This window comes from Thermobia domestica, chromosome 18 (assembly GCF_964235325.1).
Source record: "Thermobia domestica chromosome 18, izTheDome1.hap1.1, whole genome shotgun sequence".
In the NCBI taxonomy this organism is placed as follows: Eukaryota; Metazoa; Arthropoda; class Insecta; order Zygentoma; family Lepismatidae; genus Thermobia; species Thermobia domestica.
The window spans coordinates 3,938,421-3,956,161 of record NC_137471.1 but is presented as its reverse complement, the minus strand read 5'-3'; the positions used below and the strand labels follow the sequence as shown (position 1 = coordinate 3,956,161).

Sequence of the window (17,741 nt, the reverse complement as noted above, 5' to 3'; positions counted from 1 at the left end):
AGGCCGCATCCGGACAGAGAGACACACAAACTCTTTATTTTATATAGTACTTTCTACATTTTTTTATTTTTCTCTTTTTAATTTGAAATTTGGTAGTTTTAGCAAAGTTTGAAGAGTGGTATCTCTGACGGAACATAGAATAAAAATCTGATTTTATTTACGGAATAAGAGAAAACTATAGTGAAACTTTCAACTTTTAGGACTAGGATTTAGATTTCTGGGTTTTCACCATCTAGGGCCATACCAGCCCCTCACGTATGAGGGATGATATTCCTCCGCGATCACCTATCCAAGGAATGGGACCTGTATGTTAGGTACCATCCCGGTATTTGCCTGGTGTGAATGAGGAAAACCCAGGAAAACCTCATTCAGGGTGGCTCGCCAGAAAAGGCTTTTACACCTTTTCTAGCGAGTATCCACCCACTTTCAACTTTTATATTGACACGAGCAATGAACTTTCCAAAATTGCACCGAAAACGCGTGTTCTCGCTACTCTCAACCATTTGCTTTTGAACTAAATACTTTAACAATTTCAATCACAGGCTTTCTAATTACGGCTTTCCATGCTACTGACGAAAATGAATCTGTTGCGATAATTTTGAATAATTCAGTTCTAAGATATTACGCTAATGTCTACAAAATCAGTAATTGGCATGCGGTGCTCACTTTTGTGTTGTCAATGTATATGGTAATAGTATATATATATATATATATATAATGAAAAAAAATGAATCACTCCATTTGGATTGACCCTGAAGTTCAGCGTTCGTTTTCAGACTAAGAAGACTATATTTAAAACCTACAGTTCAAGGTGGAATCCGAACCACTTTAATGCGTTAAATTTTAATCCTTTCCCACCAAGAATCGAACCTGCGTTCACGTGCACAAAAGGCGCACACGTTAGCCACTAGAGCAGCCGGGATGGAAAATTGGTGTTTGGTTACGCCAGAGTCAGAGCATAAGTCACAGGGAATCCAAATAAAGATCCCCCCCGTCGTCTTAATCTCCGTGCATGCTCCATCTCCATTCGCTCATGCTCCAGTGTTTTCCTGTGGTTTACAAAACTGGATGCACGGTTAGAATGGTTCGTCATAAAAATTGTAATTTTACAGTTAAAATGACTTCATTTTGAGTTTAACGTCCCTTTCAGCAGCGAGGCTATATGAAACGGGACCTACTGATTAATATGGAATCCGAGCCACGTGAGCTCCCACCGGGAATCGAACCCGGCTCTCCCACGCCAAAGGCGCGTACGTTAACCGCTTAGCTACGAGGGTGCTCCAGAGTTAAAATGAGTGACGGCATATAAATGAGGAGTATATTAGATATTAATTTCCATCGGTGGAGTATTTTTGCACAATCCCGAGAAACTATGTTTACAAGAGAAGAGTTACTAGTATAACACCATTATAAACGCTATAAGAAGTCGTGTACCTGTTGATAATTCTGAGTACCCACAATACTGTTTGCAGCAGACAGTGTGCTTCTGTCACAAGACTTATTTCATATATGACATACATGGTTAAACACTGCGTCAACCATACTTACATACATATAAACATGTATGCATGATTGAACTGTTGCTTGTAGTGGCGAGCAAGCAGTTGTGTACTTTGCATATGAATAATTTTGATGCATACCCACCGTCGCCCCGCGTCTGTTCCCTTTGGAGTGCATCCTGAGCAGCTTCGCCCTGCCGTGACGTTCGCCACGGATATAAGAGTACAGAAAGTTGTATGAGATCATGTAAAGTGTTATAAAAAAAAATATCTGACGAACCATTGTAAACCAGCACATGAAACTAACCTTGTACATACCTAGTAGAATGGAAATACAATATTGTAAGACCACTTTTTAGACCAAGGGAGCCGAAGAATATATTGAATCAGGTAAATCATCTATTTATTTGATAAAGCACTCGTCCATCAGTTTCCTTGACTTCACTGAAGATAATTAGTGTGGAATTTCGCCGATAATTGGGTTTAATTGAACCAAACCAGTTGATATTGACAATATGGCTTTCATTCGGCTTTTGGAAGACTCATCAGCGAAACCCAATCAAGAAAGCCTACAAAGGGAATGGGCTTGCGAAATGCTGACTATATATGACCTTTTTTTCTTCCTTTAAGTTTAGTTTAGTTTAAGAGCTAAATACTGTATCGCCGGACCAATTTTAGTAAATTTAACGGGTCATTTGGAGAATTTAAGTTTGTGAGGAAGAATGAGTGAAACTCAGGTAAGGGGAATAATAAAAGTTAAGAAAGTGGTTGTATTTGTTGGGTGTTTTTGATGTAAGCGGCACTGTATGTGGAGGCGGATGAACTATTTCGCGGAAAGGTACACTTGTTTTACGATACGGAACCATAGATTATAAAATGTACATAATTTGGGCAAGTCTTTAATTTGCCCATTTCATGTCGAGAACAGAACCCAACCAACTTCTGCGAGGCTTATAACCCGTTCCTACTACTACTACTACTACTCATACTATGGATCCGTATGTTGCAACCCTAATGTAATCTAACGTTAACTTAATGTAATCCAAGCAAATATAACCGAATGCAGTACATTTTCGTACTTTTTTCGATTTTCAAATTGGTCCGGCCATACAGCACTCATGAAGTGGCGGATCCAGGGGGGGGGCAATGGCCCCTTCCCAGAAGAGGAAACTTTCTTATTTTATATATATAAATAAAACACATCCCAGAGTTTGGACCTCTTAAATGTAGCTCTAAGTAGCAGTATTCCAACCCACCGCCCCTCCCCAGAAGTCAGTCCCTGCCTAATTTAGTCCTACCATTTAAATGTCAGAAGCACCCATGACCAAAATCCATTTCAATAATATATTTTGAGCTTATTTTATTAACTTCGGAGTTACAAAGAATTTTTTTTTTTTATAGTTTATTTTTGGTTTGTAACTTTTCACTAAAAGCGTAATTTATTTCAACATTTAATCACGTTATACGAGGTATATCAAAAATTACCCTTGCACTTATCTTGAAATAAACTGTAACGCACCCGAGATGGATACTTTCTTACGTAACTCACTGTTCAGATTACGATTCATTGATATTTCCAATAGTTTCAGTATAGGCTACTATTTCGTTATCATGTTGATCTGATTTGTTTCTACCAATCTAAGCGAAAGGAAAACAATTCTCACATTGTACCTAAAATTCTTATTTAGCATAGTGGTCTAGTTTTGATTTCATTAATGGACACTCCCACGATCATGCACTGCTCATATTGGTGGAAAAATTCAATTGCAGTACATTTTTTACTAAACCTTTATTTCACACATATTCACTGCTGTTCAAGACGCACCGCCAGTATTTGACGGAATACTCAAACTCATACTCTTCATAGGGCTACTTTAAAAGTATCAATCCGCCATAGAATAACTATTGTAGCACTCCTTATTTTTATTACTACTAAGAATTACATACCTCACAATAATTGTCGAATTCCTTCAACGTATTCCTTATCGACACAGAAAATACGCCTGAAGTCATAAACCATAAAAATTAAGATGATTTTTCCTTATATTCAACCTATCACACAAAAATATGGCGGCTATAGACGGATTGTCAAAGGATTTCTGCCCATGAGCCTTTGCGCCGACATTAGCTTGTTATGGTCTTTATTTCTGAAATAAAACACAATGCTTTTGCTGAAGTTTCAATGACTTCAGCAGAGTTCTTAGAAATTAATCGATCAGTGGAAATTGCATACGAAAGTACTAAGCGGTACAAAAATATTGTCTAAATATGAAATGAAACGGAACTTAATTTCATTAAATTTAATCCTGAGGTGCATTATAAATCAGAAGTCAATAACATGAAGCTCGCGATCCTAAGAGGCCGCGAGTTGTGATATTTTAAAATTTAATTGTTTAGGCTTCCTCTAATATAAAGATGTAGATGTCCCTACCTGCACTATCGGGTATTAAACTGTGAATGCAATTTACAGAATTAAAGGTGTTGAGACGATTTAATTAGGACTTTAAAACTATTACTTCAATTTAATTATTTCAAAATCAGTGGCGGCTCGTGACTATATGAAGTGGTAGTGTCAAAATTGTGCAAAGTAAGAGTGTATCTGTAAAATATATATATATATATATATATATATATATATATATATATATATATATATATATATATATATATATATATATATATGCAAAGATAGAAATTACTCATTTTATAATTATTTTATTACACAATAGTTAATGATAGGTAGATATAGTGTTAATGAACATTACCGACAAACTGTATGAGATAATTCCTCATACGAAAATAAGGTTAAAATTTCATACAGGCTTGTAGTGAAAAGTACGTACTTTCAGGGTTAGGGTTGCCCAAAATCGTGGAAAGCTGCATTGCAACACGTATTGATTCGAATTCGAGAAACTGAAGTGGCAGTTCATAGCAGCGTTAAGAAGTCACACATAGGCTATTCAAAAATGTCTACTTCAGCAATGTGCAATGGATGCTCAAGGGACCACCTAGGGTGAATAATTCCCTGGCATGCTCCTAACGGAAATCTTATGCTTTGCCATCAAGGTGGATTCAAAGTAGGCAAAAGTTAAAGTCCTGAGAGTAGTGAACATGGAATGACTCGACGGGATGTCAGAAGTGTTAGGAACCGTCAGGACTACGGTCCCTCGTGTTAGGAATAACGCGTCCTGCGATCTTCTGTCTCACGCTTATACGTTAAAAAAGTAAAATATACGACAAAATATATTGTTGTTGACTTTTCTTTAATATATATACATACATAAAATTTATATGTATGTATATATCCCATATATGCACAAAGTCAGTGACGCCAGAGTTTGTCCAGTTTGCGCCACCTTCGAAGAAAACATACAGGAAAAAAAAACAGAATAAAGCATTTACTACATCACAACCACAAATCTGTTTTTTTTTTTTTTTTTTTCAAATACATGTTCTTGTTAAATTGACCAATCTTTCTTTTTAACGGGTCATCTGCTTCATACACAATATTAAATCAGGCATTAACTTTCCCAAATTTTTATGAGTTAGTTGATAGCAACAAAATGTAGATCACAATAATGTTTATTTAAAATATAAACCAAAAGGAAAGTAGAGAACAGCGCTATAATGAAAGGCACACCAAAACTCCCCAAAAATACATGATTCACGTTTCTCTATGCAATTAATTGTTTCTCTGAATCCAATTCAAATGACAAAAAATAATACAGTGAAACATGTCTTCAGCGGGATCGAGCGGGACTCGCAAAAATTTCCGTTAAAGACTGGTTTCCGCTTAACCTTTCCGTTAAAAAATATATATATATGCTTATAACGGACATAATGAGAAAATATATTGATGTACGCAACTTGTTCAATTACAATACTTTTTCCTTCTACGGATTAATACCTAAAAAAATAAAAAATAAAAAAAATAAACACAAAATATGCTGTGCACACTTTCCTTTATTTTTCCCAATAGTCAAGCAGGATTTTTTGCATACATTGCTACTACTTGGCTGCGGTATTCTTCAGGACACAGAAAAGCTTTCTCTGGAATTTTGAAAGTCCTCTGAACTCTTTCCTCCTTGTTTTCACGACACGCGATGGAGATATATAACTTCTGCTTTACCTCAATTCCTTTTTTCCAGAACTTTGTTTTGTCAGTTTTCTTCTCATTTTTGTTGGCTGTCGCTAGTTGCTACACAAGCGGAACAGAAGTACGCCTACAAAGAAGACTGACAGCTGACATGCTACGTAGGACTAGCGAAAAATTGTGGGAGCTGAAGTATGAGTAGTGATTGACGAAGGTCAACACTGCCCATAAAGATTTAACAAAAGAACGAAGTATTTATCGCAGACAGTATATGCTTACTCTCTCACAGGATGTTTAAAAATTTTCTAAACGATGTAGTCTGAAACTCAGAATTTTCCGTTAAAGGTTCATTTTGCTTTTCGTTGTCCGCATAACACAGTTTCCGCTTAATGAAGGGACTTTTACTTGTCTTTTACTCCAAAATCCATGGGACCATGAAATATTTCCCTTTAAGACAGTTTTCCGTTTAATAAAGGGTCCGTTGAAGGCAGGTTTTACTGTATTCAGTTAGGCAGTAGCTAGCTTGGAAATACTAAAATACAAACAAGTGAACCAGCATTCATGTGACGCAATTCCAGGCGATTTCAGATCCGAAAGAAATCTCCCGTTTGGAGCCTGCCTCGATGATGGCACAAAAAGCTAGTTATTTCTCCGCCCGTACTTTTGTATAGATTCCCGAGTAACACGCATGAGCAGAAAGCAGTTTTCAGACCATCGGGACAGCCCGGAGTAATCTAGCACTCGAGTGCTTCTGAGCGCATTCAATCACCGAACGAATCAAACCAGCTTCTCGTAAGCAATGTTGACGCTGCAATTGAAGTATCGTTTGTTAAATTGAGTACTTGGATCCTTACTAGGTCAAATAATATGTTTATTGTATTATTTGTGGTAGTGCAATGGTACACTGGCTCTCCACCAGCGGCTGCTGCTGTTCAAAATAGGACAAGAGTATAACCATATCCAGATTTGAGCATTAATGTATGGAATTCGGAGTGGTCCGTGGATAAGCTTAAAAAAAACTAAATTTGTAAAATACAGTAAAAGCTCCTTATTCGCGCTTCCTTCATTCGCGGATTTAAAAAATGCGACCCAATTCCTGTATTCGCGGCTAAAGATTTCTTTATTCGCGGATCTAATCAGTACGTACATACATAATAATAAAAAGGATTCCAATAGGTATCCAACCCCATATCCTTTGTAAACGCCGTCAAATGGACTAATAAAATGTAAAATAGACCTTATTACAACTTTGCCTAAAGTATGTTGTTAGATGATATCGCCGCTGTATTGGTTCGGACTTTGACATAAGCCGCCTTCGCCGCGATCGGTGTTTTTGAGAATGTAAACAAACAGAATGAAAGCAACCTTATTACTCAACGAATAAAGTATTTTTAAATGCCGCCACATTATTAGACGTTCCGTCCTTTGGTAAGAGCCGCTTTGCGTGTTTATTATTTCGTCTTTCCATTCGTTATAAAAATTGTGATCCAGTAACACGTCTCTACCGCTGTCTTCCTAATTTATACAGTAATGTCAACTAAAAAAAATTGAGAAACGAGTTTCTACACGGAAAAAAATCTATGTTACCGCTTAAAGTGAAAATAGAAATGCTTGATCGTTTACGCCTTGGAGAGTCGTTTGTATCCATATCGCGCTCATTCAATGTCAACGAATCAACTGTACGATCGATAAAAAAAAATCCGAAGATAAAATAAGGTCGTCTGTAGCTTCAACTTCACCGTCAGCGAAAATTGTTCGTGATCCAGAAATAGAAAAAATGGAAGTGGCGTTGTCATTATGGATCGAAGACCGCAACCAAAAAAGGGTGCCCCTGAGTGGTACAATGGTCCGGGAGAAGGCAAAGCGATTTTACGCTCATTTTAGAGAACCTGATGGTAGTTGTAGTGGTGAATGTACAGATGGAGGATTTCAAGCACTGGAAGGTTGGTTCAATAACTTTAAGGTGAGACAATCATTGCATAACATTAAAATCGTTGGAGAAGCTGCAACTGCAGACACTGCTGCAGCAGAACGATATCCAGAAGAATTTGCAAACTTAGTAACTGATGGAAGATACAAACCTGAGCAAGTATTTAATGCAGACGAAACTGCACTGTTTTGGAAGAGAATGCCAAACAAAACATTCATTTTTAAAAGCGAAAAGTCTGCTCCTGGATTTAAGGCAACAAAGGATCGAGTTACACTGCTGCTATGTTCTAATGCATCTGGAGATTGTGTCATTAAACCACTGATGCTTTACAGATCGTTAAATCCTCGGGCTTTAAAAAACCAAAACAAGGACGACCTGCCAGTGTTTTGGCGTGCTAATAAGAAAGCGTGGGTTACAAGCGCTATTTTTTGTGACTGGTTCTGGAATTGTTTTGTTTCTGAATTTGAAACTTATTAAAAAAAACACACACACACAGAATTTAGACTTTAAAGCAGTTCTAGTTTTGAGCAATGCACCAGGTCATCCTCGCGAACTTGAAACTATGCATCCAAATATAAAGTGACATTTTTACCTCCCAACACGACACGACCCGCTCGGGAGAGTAATACTCCCGGAAGTACGTCTTTTCGCGCGCTACTCTAGCCAGCTGTTTTACACGCTATCCTAGTCAGTTATTTTAAGTTGGTCACAAAATCTATATCATTTAGTACAAGGGGAACAAAACCAGCCTTATATCATGGAGTACAAGGGCAACAAAACGAGCCCTGCGGGGCTTCTAACCCGTTCCTACCACTACTACTACTTATCTGCACAAAAGTAAGTAAAACACATTTTTGAGTATTATTTTCGTATTATTTTAATTTAAAAAGTGTTATAAAAATGTAAAAAAAAAAATGTTTAAAAAAACTTTCCTCGGGCCGGGTTTGAACTCACGCCAAAAGAGATTTTCGTTACTAGCATATAGCGCTATACTACTCGGCCACGAGGACCGACGACAGCTATTGTCTGAATTTTGTTATTTGAATGCAACGTGGCAAGACATAGATAACGCCAACCAATCAGAACTGTGTTTTCCGTTCCTACTTCCGGGAGCATTACTCTCCTGAGCTAGTCCTAACACGACGGCTTTGCTTCAACCTATGGACCAAGGATCCAGGCCTTTAATCTCCATTACATTAGACGAACCTTCAAAATCGTATTGGATAATATGGAATGTAATCCTGATGTGAATGTTATGGAATGCTGGAAGAAATTTGACATAGCAAAATGCATCGTAAACATAAAAGAATCATTGGAAGAACTGAAGCCACACACATTGAAGTCATGCTGGAAAAAACTGTGGCCTGCTCTGACTGCGGAAAATGACGAAGAATGTGTGCAAATTCAAACTTTGACTGCAAACATAGCCGAAATTGCGAATGGAATAGGACGAGATGGGTTCGAACAGATAGAATCAAGTGACATTCAGGAATTGCTTGAATAGCAAGATCAAGATTTGACTGAAACCGACTTGGAGGAAATGTTAAATTCACAGTCCATTGAAGAAGAGGCTTCAACAAGCTCTGGAAACGTGACATTTAATTTGAAAAATCTTAGTGAAGGTTTAAGAATGGCAAATGAGCTTTGTGATTTCTTTATGAAAATTGATCCGTCTATGGAACGAAGTCTTGTTTTTAAGAGGCAAATTGCTAATGCCACTGCTGAATATCAGTCTGAATTGAAGGAGCTTTTAAAAACTGCCAAGCAAGAAAAAATTACAAAATTCTTCAAACCATTGCGTAAGTCTGAAGATAATAATTAATCAATATGGTCAAAAACTTCAATTACAGTAAATTGATTTTTATACATCAACATAATTTATGAATGTAGTATTCAAATAGAAGGTCAGCTTAGTCAGTGGTGCCCATCCCCCTCATGTCCATGACGCACCCCCCTCAATTGTCTATCTGTAGGTGTTCTTCCATGAAAAAAAAAAAATCTTTTCGATTAATTTTTACACACCTTCAAGCATATTTATATCGATTTTTAACCCCTCATATATTTCAATGACGCAATTTGCGTCATAACCCCCCTTGTGGGCACCCCTGGTTTAGTAAATTTAGCTACCATGATCATGAAGTCTGTCTCCAACAAGAAATATTTATTTTAAATAAAATACTTATGACAGATATTACAGCCCAGTGCAAATGCACGTGTTGCACATATGGTAGAGCCAGCAATGCATATCATATATCTAGTCGACAAATTATTTATATGATATTTAGAAAAATATTAGTAGGCAAATTAGTATTAGTTTTTACCTTTAGACAAGTTATTTGCATTTTATACTGTTCGTGATATTATTTTCGTACTTATTAAAGGCCTACTTTCACGAAAAAAAAAAAAACAAATGTTCATCTATACTTTTATTTCTTGGTTGATATTGGTGAAACACTACAGAAACCCGGATTATTAGTAGGTACGCTACTCATATAAATTGTAAAATATTTGTACCGTATCAGTATCTAGTGTTTAATTTATGTTGCATTTTATGGTAATTACACATACATAAAAATAATTCAGACATAAATGACGTAAGATACATTACAAATGACTATTTAACCCCCCTTGTGGGCACCCCTGGCTTAGTAAATTTAGCTACCATGATCATGAAGTCTGTCTCCAACAAGAAATATTTATTTTAAATAAAATACTTATGACAGATATTGCAGCCCAGTGCAAATGCACGTGTTGCACATATGGTAGAGCCAGCAATGCATATCATATATCTAGTCGACAAATTATTTATATATGATATTTAGAAAAATATTAGTAGGCAAATTAGTATTAGTTTTTACCTTTAGACAAGTTATTTGCATTTTATACTGTTCGTGATATTATTTTCGTACTTACTAAAGGCCTACTTTCACGAAAAAAAAAAAAAAAAAACAAATGTTCATCTATACTTTTATTTCTTGGTTGATATTGGTGAAACACTACAGAAACCCGGATTATTAGTAGGTACGCTACTCATATAAATTGTAAAATATTTGTACCGTATCAGTATCTAGTGTTTAATTTATGTTGCATTTTATGGTAATTACACATACATAAAAATAATTCAGACATAAATGACGTAAGATACATTACAAATGACTATTTGAAAAAAAACGAAATTTAGAAAAAAAACGAGAGGCAATGTTTTTTTTTTCTAAAAAAAACGTACATTTCTGAAAAAATACGAACGGTTTTTTTTTCTATTTACAACACTAACCACGACATTAGTTCTGTACCACGCCAATAGATGGCAACACAAGGGTGCTCGCACAGGCAAAGGGAGAACCGACCTTCATAAGTCAGTGTGTCAAGAGATGCCCTGCGTACATCGGAAAGTGCGCAGGGAGCGCAGCTAGTGCTATTCTGACGATGTGCGTTAACACGTCTGCGATTTCATCAATGAGAGCATGTTAGAACAACGAATGAACATTAAATTCTGTGTGAAACTGGGCAAATTCACTATAAAGACGCTTGACATGACTTGGCAAGTGTACGGCGATGCTGCAGTTAGGGATGCACGTGAGACGAGACGAGACGAGACGAGAAATGGAAAAGTCTCGTCTCGCAGCCTCAAATGTTGGTCTCGTCTCGTCTCGCAAATGTGAAGTCTCCTCTCGCGTCTCGCATAAAATTTTGAGTCTCATCTCGCGCGAGACTTTCTCGCATGGTCTCGCATATATTCTGGGTCAAAATTTTGCAATGTGTTATTCTATGGCTGTTAATGAATGATGATATGATATTCTGTCCGAAGGCAGGTATTTGACTAAAAGTCCCTTGGCAAGGTGAATCCATGGTGGTTTACCATTGCTTTCCATGGGATGAATGTTCATAACATCCTAAGGAGACGGAACCTAGAGTTCAACTTAGTATCCGAACTTCTGTCCCCTCCGCTCCAAATTAAAAGAAAAGTTGTGCTGGAATTTGATTGCTGGACCATTAATTTTCGTCAAATTAATAGCATAATTTACAGCAAAACTAGCATAAATTGTTGCTGGATTCAACATTGTTTTCCAGCTTAGAGGTCTCCAGCAGTATTTTCCAGCATGCCATGTGAGCACATTTTTGCCCCGAAAAAAAAGTCGCCAATGTAATTAGGATATAAAGAATATAACATTTCCGCGTATGTTTTTTTCTGAACTCATTGAACCAAACCCGGATCCTTTTACTACATCTATATGTAAATTTCTTCGTCTTTATTTAGCCAGATTTCAACCCTGTCTTTGCCTGCTTCTAGTCCGAGGAATGCTCTAACGTCACAATATCCAAAATTGACACGGATTGTTCCCTTAGAATAGGTTTGAACTTTCTTTTCAGAAAGTTTAAAGTCTCTAACATTAAATTTGTGGAAGCAGCAGAGAAAATATAAAAATACGTTACTTGTGTAGGAGAACAGTGCTGCCATCTATTGTCGCCTCCCTTTACACCAACCACCAAGGAATAACATTACTTGTGTCAACGGACTTGTGGATAACGCAATATGTTAACAATTGCGAGAATCAAAATATCCAGCAAACTATACGAAAAAAGCTTTCTGGATCAATTTCCAGATCATACAGTTGAACTAACTGCAGTGTTGCCAGAATTCGCATTTTATCAACTTTCGCTTTCAACTTATATAATGTTGCCATTCTAGAAAATAAATTTACTGACATATATAGGGCCATTCCTACCATCTCCCACCAAACCTATAGGGCCATCCTACCAAACCAGTGTTTGAATTAAACTTCCGAACTAGAGGGGGATGTTTTTGATAAATATATGGAAAGAAAATACTTATTCCATGTAAAAATATCATGTTATTTCTGCGAGCCGGGCCGGGGATAAACTTTGACGAGAAGGGATTTCCCCGCCATCCCCCAACATTAATCGCTAGTAGTAATGTGGAAAAGACAGAAACAACAGAAATATTACATTTCGAAGCAATAGGGAGTGTTATTCGCTTTTCAGACCAAAAACAGAAGTTCATGTATTCGTGCGCGCCCGCATGTATGTGTTTGTATCGCAAAATAAAGTCCTAAATCGATGCTGTAATAAAATTTCCAATTTACAAAGTTTTTCTTTTTTAATGATGTTTAGAAACTAAAGAAAGCTTTAGTTCTGAAAATCAACCTTGAATAATAATAAATCTCATAAAATGTCTATTGCCCCAATCACTTTTTTGTTCCTGGGGTCATTAACGCTCAACTTAAAAAAACTCAATAAATGTAAAATCACTAAATATAGAATTAAATGTAATTCATAAATGTTCCGAGACTGTGAGAAGTCTCGCGAGACTTCTCGTGCGAGACTTAACCGAGTCTCGTCTCGCATAAAATTTTCAGTCTCGTCTCGTGTCTCGTCTCGCAAATGCGAGACGAGACGAGACTTCTCGCGTCTCGCGTGCATCCCTAGCTGCAGTGAATCGTTCGAGGTGTTTTGAGTGGAACGCGCGCTTCAACAGCGCAAGAACATCACTGGAAGACAACGAGAGATCAGAACGACCTTCAACGAGCACAATACCAAAATATGTCGGAGCCGTTCTGCAACTTGTGCATGGGGATCGTCGGAGAACAATCCACAACATTGCTGCTATTGTCAGTGCGTCATACGAAACAGTGCAGGCAATCTTCACGTGTGATTTGAGCATGCACCGTGTTGTTGTCAGGTTCATCCCCAGGTTGCAGACCCAATAGCAGAAGGATCATCGCCTCGAAGTCTGCAAGAAAAACTCCGTCAGCGTGCTATGGTTGACCCGTCCTTCATGTCGAGGATCATTGCCGGTGGCGAAACTTGGATGTAGGGATACGACCGTGAGACAGAGCAGCAGTTTTCACAGTGGAAGAGCCGAGCATCCCCATAACCTAAAGAGATGATGCAGGTCTACAGTTCGAAAAAAGTGCATTCATCATCTTTTTCGATCGCGACATTGTGCATCACGAATTTGTCCCCAAGAGCCAGACCGTCGATAGCGAGTTCTACTGCCAGGTTTTGCGGCGTCTGAGGGAGGACATTCGGCGAAAGCTACCGGATTTTGATACGCGACAAACTGGCTATTCCACGACAACAGTGCACCCTGTAATTATGCTCTCACACACGAGTTTCTCACCAGAAAAAAGATCGAACTTCCGCACCCATCCTACTCGTCAGATTTGGCCTCTGAGGACTTAGTCATTATTTCGAAGCTGGAAATTCATTTCAAAATTTACCGTATGGACACAATTGCGGAGATTCTGAGGTGCTTGATTAGAAAAAAAGACTTCCAGGAATATTTCAGCACTGGCAAAAACGCTGGGAGCGCTATATTGGCTGTACAAGGTGACTACTTAAAGGCGAAGTGTAAGCGTAGATAAATAGGCTAAATTTCTTTTTTGTTAACATAACTAATCTCGAAACTTTTTGATTTCACCTCGTATTTTTAAAATACGGATTACTACCCGTCCTGAATTTCTCGTCTTGTCTCCAAAATGAGATGAAGGTACATTTTCAAATTCGAATCGAGACGAGAAATATGGCAATTCTCGTCTCGTTTTTGAGAAGAGAAAGGAGAATGCTCCAGTTTCGTGGGCAACAATACTTCACTTAAGTTTTTGATCTTGACAACTATTTTAGTGTTACATGAACCATAGTATTGATAATGTGATTTTACGAACACAATGAAAAACATTTGAGCCGCGGTGGCCCAGTGGTAGAGCGTTCATCTCTGTGCGTGGAGACCCTGGTTCGATCCCAGCCCGTGCCAAGTGAAACAAAATCTTTCGGTTAACGTCCCACAATTATTTCCTTTAGGTTAAGGGAGATGGATGATTAAGGCAACTGAATGCTAATGGAAGAATTGGTGGAATGAGAATTTGGAAGGAAATTGGAGTATTCTGAGAAAACCCACAGACACTATGTTGTCCACCACAAACTTACTTAGCCTGGGATCGAACAGGGACCAAAGGTAAGCGCTCTATCATTGAGTCACCGTGCCTCCCGCACCAAGTGAGATTTGTGGTCGAGAAACACCGTGTTTGACGGTTTTCTCGGGGCTCTCCCACTGCCGTCTCTCACCCATTTCATCATCGCCGTGTCCCTTAGCTTCGGTGCATAATCATGGAACGTTAAACTCAAGAAAAAAATGTATTTATGAACGTCTAAAGATAGGCTATCAAGCCATCGCACGCACATAGTTTAATATTAATAAATATGGTCAGTGGCGTATTTAGGGGGGCTTCCGGGCTTAAGCCCCCCTGAAATCTTACTTACTATAGTAAAGTATATAAAATATCTTGCTGAATTTTCATATTTTCAGGCAAAGCCCCCCAGAAACAAACTCGTAAATACGTTACTGAATATGGTTTATATCTTATGTCACACCTTTCGTGAACTCCTCGTCACACGGAAGGATTCTGATAAGTTAGACGAAAAAAAAAAATTAGGTCATAAGTTTTGTGCATAAATTATAGAATGAGACGAAAAAAGGAGTTCTGAGAATTGAGACGAGACGGCAAAGAATTTTTTAACTGTCAAAACGGGTCAAGAATTTTCGACAAACATTAATGAGACGAGATAAAACGAGAAAAGTTTATTTCTCGTGTCGTCTCGTCTGGTGAGAAACACTAGTTGGGACAGTCCTGCTTTTCAAAAAAAAAAAAAAATGTCCCCGTTCCGACGTGGCTGTGTCGGCAGGTGAAAATGTCTCGATTTTCATGTTTACTGTTGTTGTTGGTGACTATTATTATTATTATTATTATTATTATTATTATTATTATTATTATTATTATTATTATTATTATTATTATTATTATTATTATTGGAATTTGGTTTCCTCATTCCTATTATGATTCCCAGTGGGAGCTAATGTGGTTCGGGTCCTACCTTACGTTAAACTATAAGTCCACATCTCATATAGCTTCGCTGCTGAAAGTGAGGCAAAGCTCTAATCGTTCTCTTTTTCTTCTTCGAGACATCATTTACTAAATATTAATATTTGAAATAATTGGTCTGTTTTCAAGCAATGTGTATTACCAGGTCCGTATTTATATATTGTGCGCTCCTGTGCTCTAAATAATTTGCCGCCCCTCCCGCACAAACTCATGTTTTAAACAAGGGAACAGGCCATGATTTTGCAAACATACTAGCTTTTGTGGGTACTACAAGTTACAACATAATTTTAAATGGCCTAATTCTCTGAAATATGATTATGATGTGGATTTCTGCCCGAAGGTCGGTGTTTCACCCGAAGGTCCCTAGGCAAGGTGAACCCATTGTAGTTTGCTATTGCCTTCCATAGGATGATGATGACGTACTAATAAGGGGATCCAGGCCCGTATCCACGGGGGCTAGGGGGCCGCCCCCCTAAATTTTCACGGAAGGCTTGCAAATGAACTATAATATGGTTGGGTCGGGCCTCTCCTAACTTCTATCGGATCCCCCTACATTTTAGAGCTGGCTACCAGTCTGATGGGACCTACAGCTTAATGGGGTCCGAACCATTTGTGCCCACACAGTTAATCGAACCCGGGATCCCTTGATTACAAGGCAACGAGTTTAACCACTCATCCATTGGGAACAATTCTCTCGATCCTGGCATATAATTTATTTAGCATGTAATTTATTCATGTTGGTTTTAATTTACTGTCCGAAGAAAATGAATTCAATTAATTCTTAATCAACCGTTATTTCATTTTTAAATTTCATAATTTCACTAGAATTATGATTGGATTTCTTAAATATTTACTCTTATCTTTGTATAGTAAAATACGGAATTAAAAAAAAAAAAAAAAAAAAACTAGGCAATGTTTTTGACATTGTTTATTTTGAACTTAAAGATTAGGTCTATAGTGAGTTTAGTAAAAAGCATTTTATAAAACTTCATATTATTCACCGTCAGTAATGGTGTAATAGCATCTATATTAATAATACAATAAGCTGTCTGTCTGTCCGTCTGTAGCGCTTTTCAACTTGGGAAACAGATGGAAACATGATATTTTAATATGGTTTATAGCTCTCCGAGAAATGATCCAAAAATCACGCCTGAGCTGAGATATGGGGGTGCAAAGTCCTCATAAGAATAACATGGAGCATTTTAAAAATAATAGAACGAATTCATAGTTTTTGGAGTCACTGAGATGAGTCCTTTTCAATCCAATTCAATCTCAAGGTCATACTCCACTTTTTTAGGGAGAACACGAGATTTTAAAAGTAATCAAAAATGACATATATTAGTGTTGAATTCATAGTTTCTGAGGTCGCTATGTTTAAAAGTATCAGTTTTCATGTTCGAATTCATCCTTACTCATGATGCGGGCGTGGGAGAGAATGACTTTTTAAAAATAATAAGATAAGCTAGCTAATTAGTAACTACTGTAATTAGAGCGAATTAAATATATTAACATATTTTTTCGCGCCTGTGCGGGACTCTGCGGGTTGCTAGTTTTAAATGTTACTTTATTGTGAATCTTAGGGGAAAAAATTAAAAATTTTGTCGCCCTGTGCTCGAGCATGGAATAGCACTTACCTAAATACGGGCCTGGGTATTACCGGGAATTCGAAAGCATTGAATTTGATATTGAAAATTCCCTGAATATAGGAATTTTTCTTTTGGAAGTGGTAGGAATATATTTCAAAATAGGAAAAAAGAACGAACTGCGATTGGAAGCTATTATCAATGTTCATTTCATTCAATTTGGTTTACTATTCATTCTGTACATCATATTACATGTATGTTTGATTATTGAATCTTCTTTATTTCAGTTCGTAACTGTAACGATGTTTTAAATTGGAGAATTTTGTGAAAACAAAATCAAGCAAACTCTTAAGCATAAAAAGAATATGTATACTTCAGCGCATAGTAAGATTATGATTGTTTCAGCGTCACAAATTATTTTCTAGGTTACTTGGGGGTCTCTGGTTCAATTCCAGATCGCGTCAAGTGGACTTTGTGTTGGACGAACACTATGTAGGGTCTACGTGGGTTTTCTCGGGGTTAGCCTGTTTCCTTCCACTTTCTTCATTCGAACATTTCATTCATTCTTATCATCTCGTTTAGCCTACAAGGTACAACTATTGGAAGTAAAACTGAAAGATTTCATTTCATAAAATTTACTTCTAAGGCAATAAAAATATTGATAAGATTAATTACAATTTACTGAACTGGGTGGAGTGGGAAGAAATATCATAAATATTAAGTTTTGTAGACTGC

At 37.4% G+C, this 17,741-nt stretch overlaps 1 protein-coding gene across 4 annotated transcripts in view; it reads right to left on the bottom strand.

Annotated features, from left to right (window-relative positions):
* Positions 1-3,808, bottom strand: part of LOC145675490 (zinc finger protein 236-like) — a 134,333-nt gene extending 130,525 nt beyond the window's left edge. Inside the window, exon 1 of one of the 4 annotated variants that reach the window (XM_081745936.1) lies at positions 3,447-3,808. The gene's annotated coding sequence lies outside the window, so the exon portion shown is untranslated. Of the gene's footprint in view, positions 1-3,018; positions 3,038-3,163; positions 3,340-3,446 lie in introns of those variants that run through there. The other 3 variants (XM_081745938.1, XM_081745937.1, XM_081745939.1) reach the window with 3 other exon arrangements.
* Positions 3,809-17,741: the final 13,933 nt, after the last annotated feature.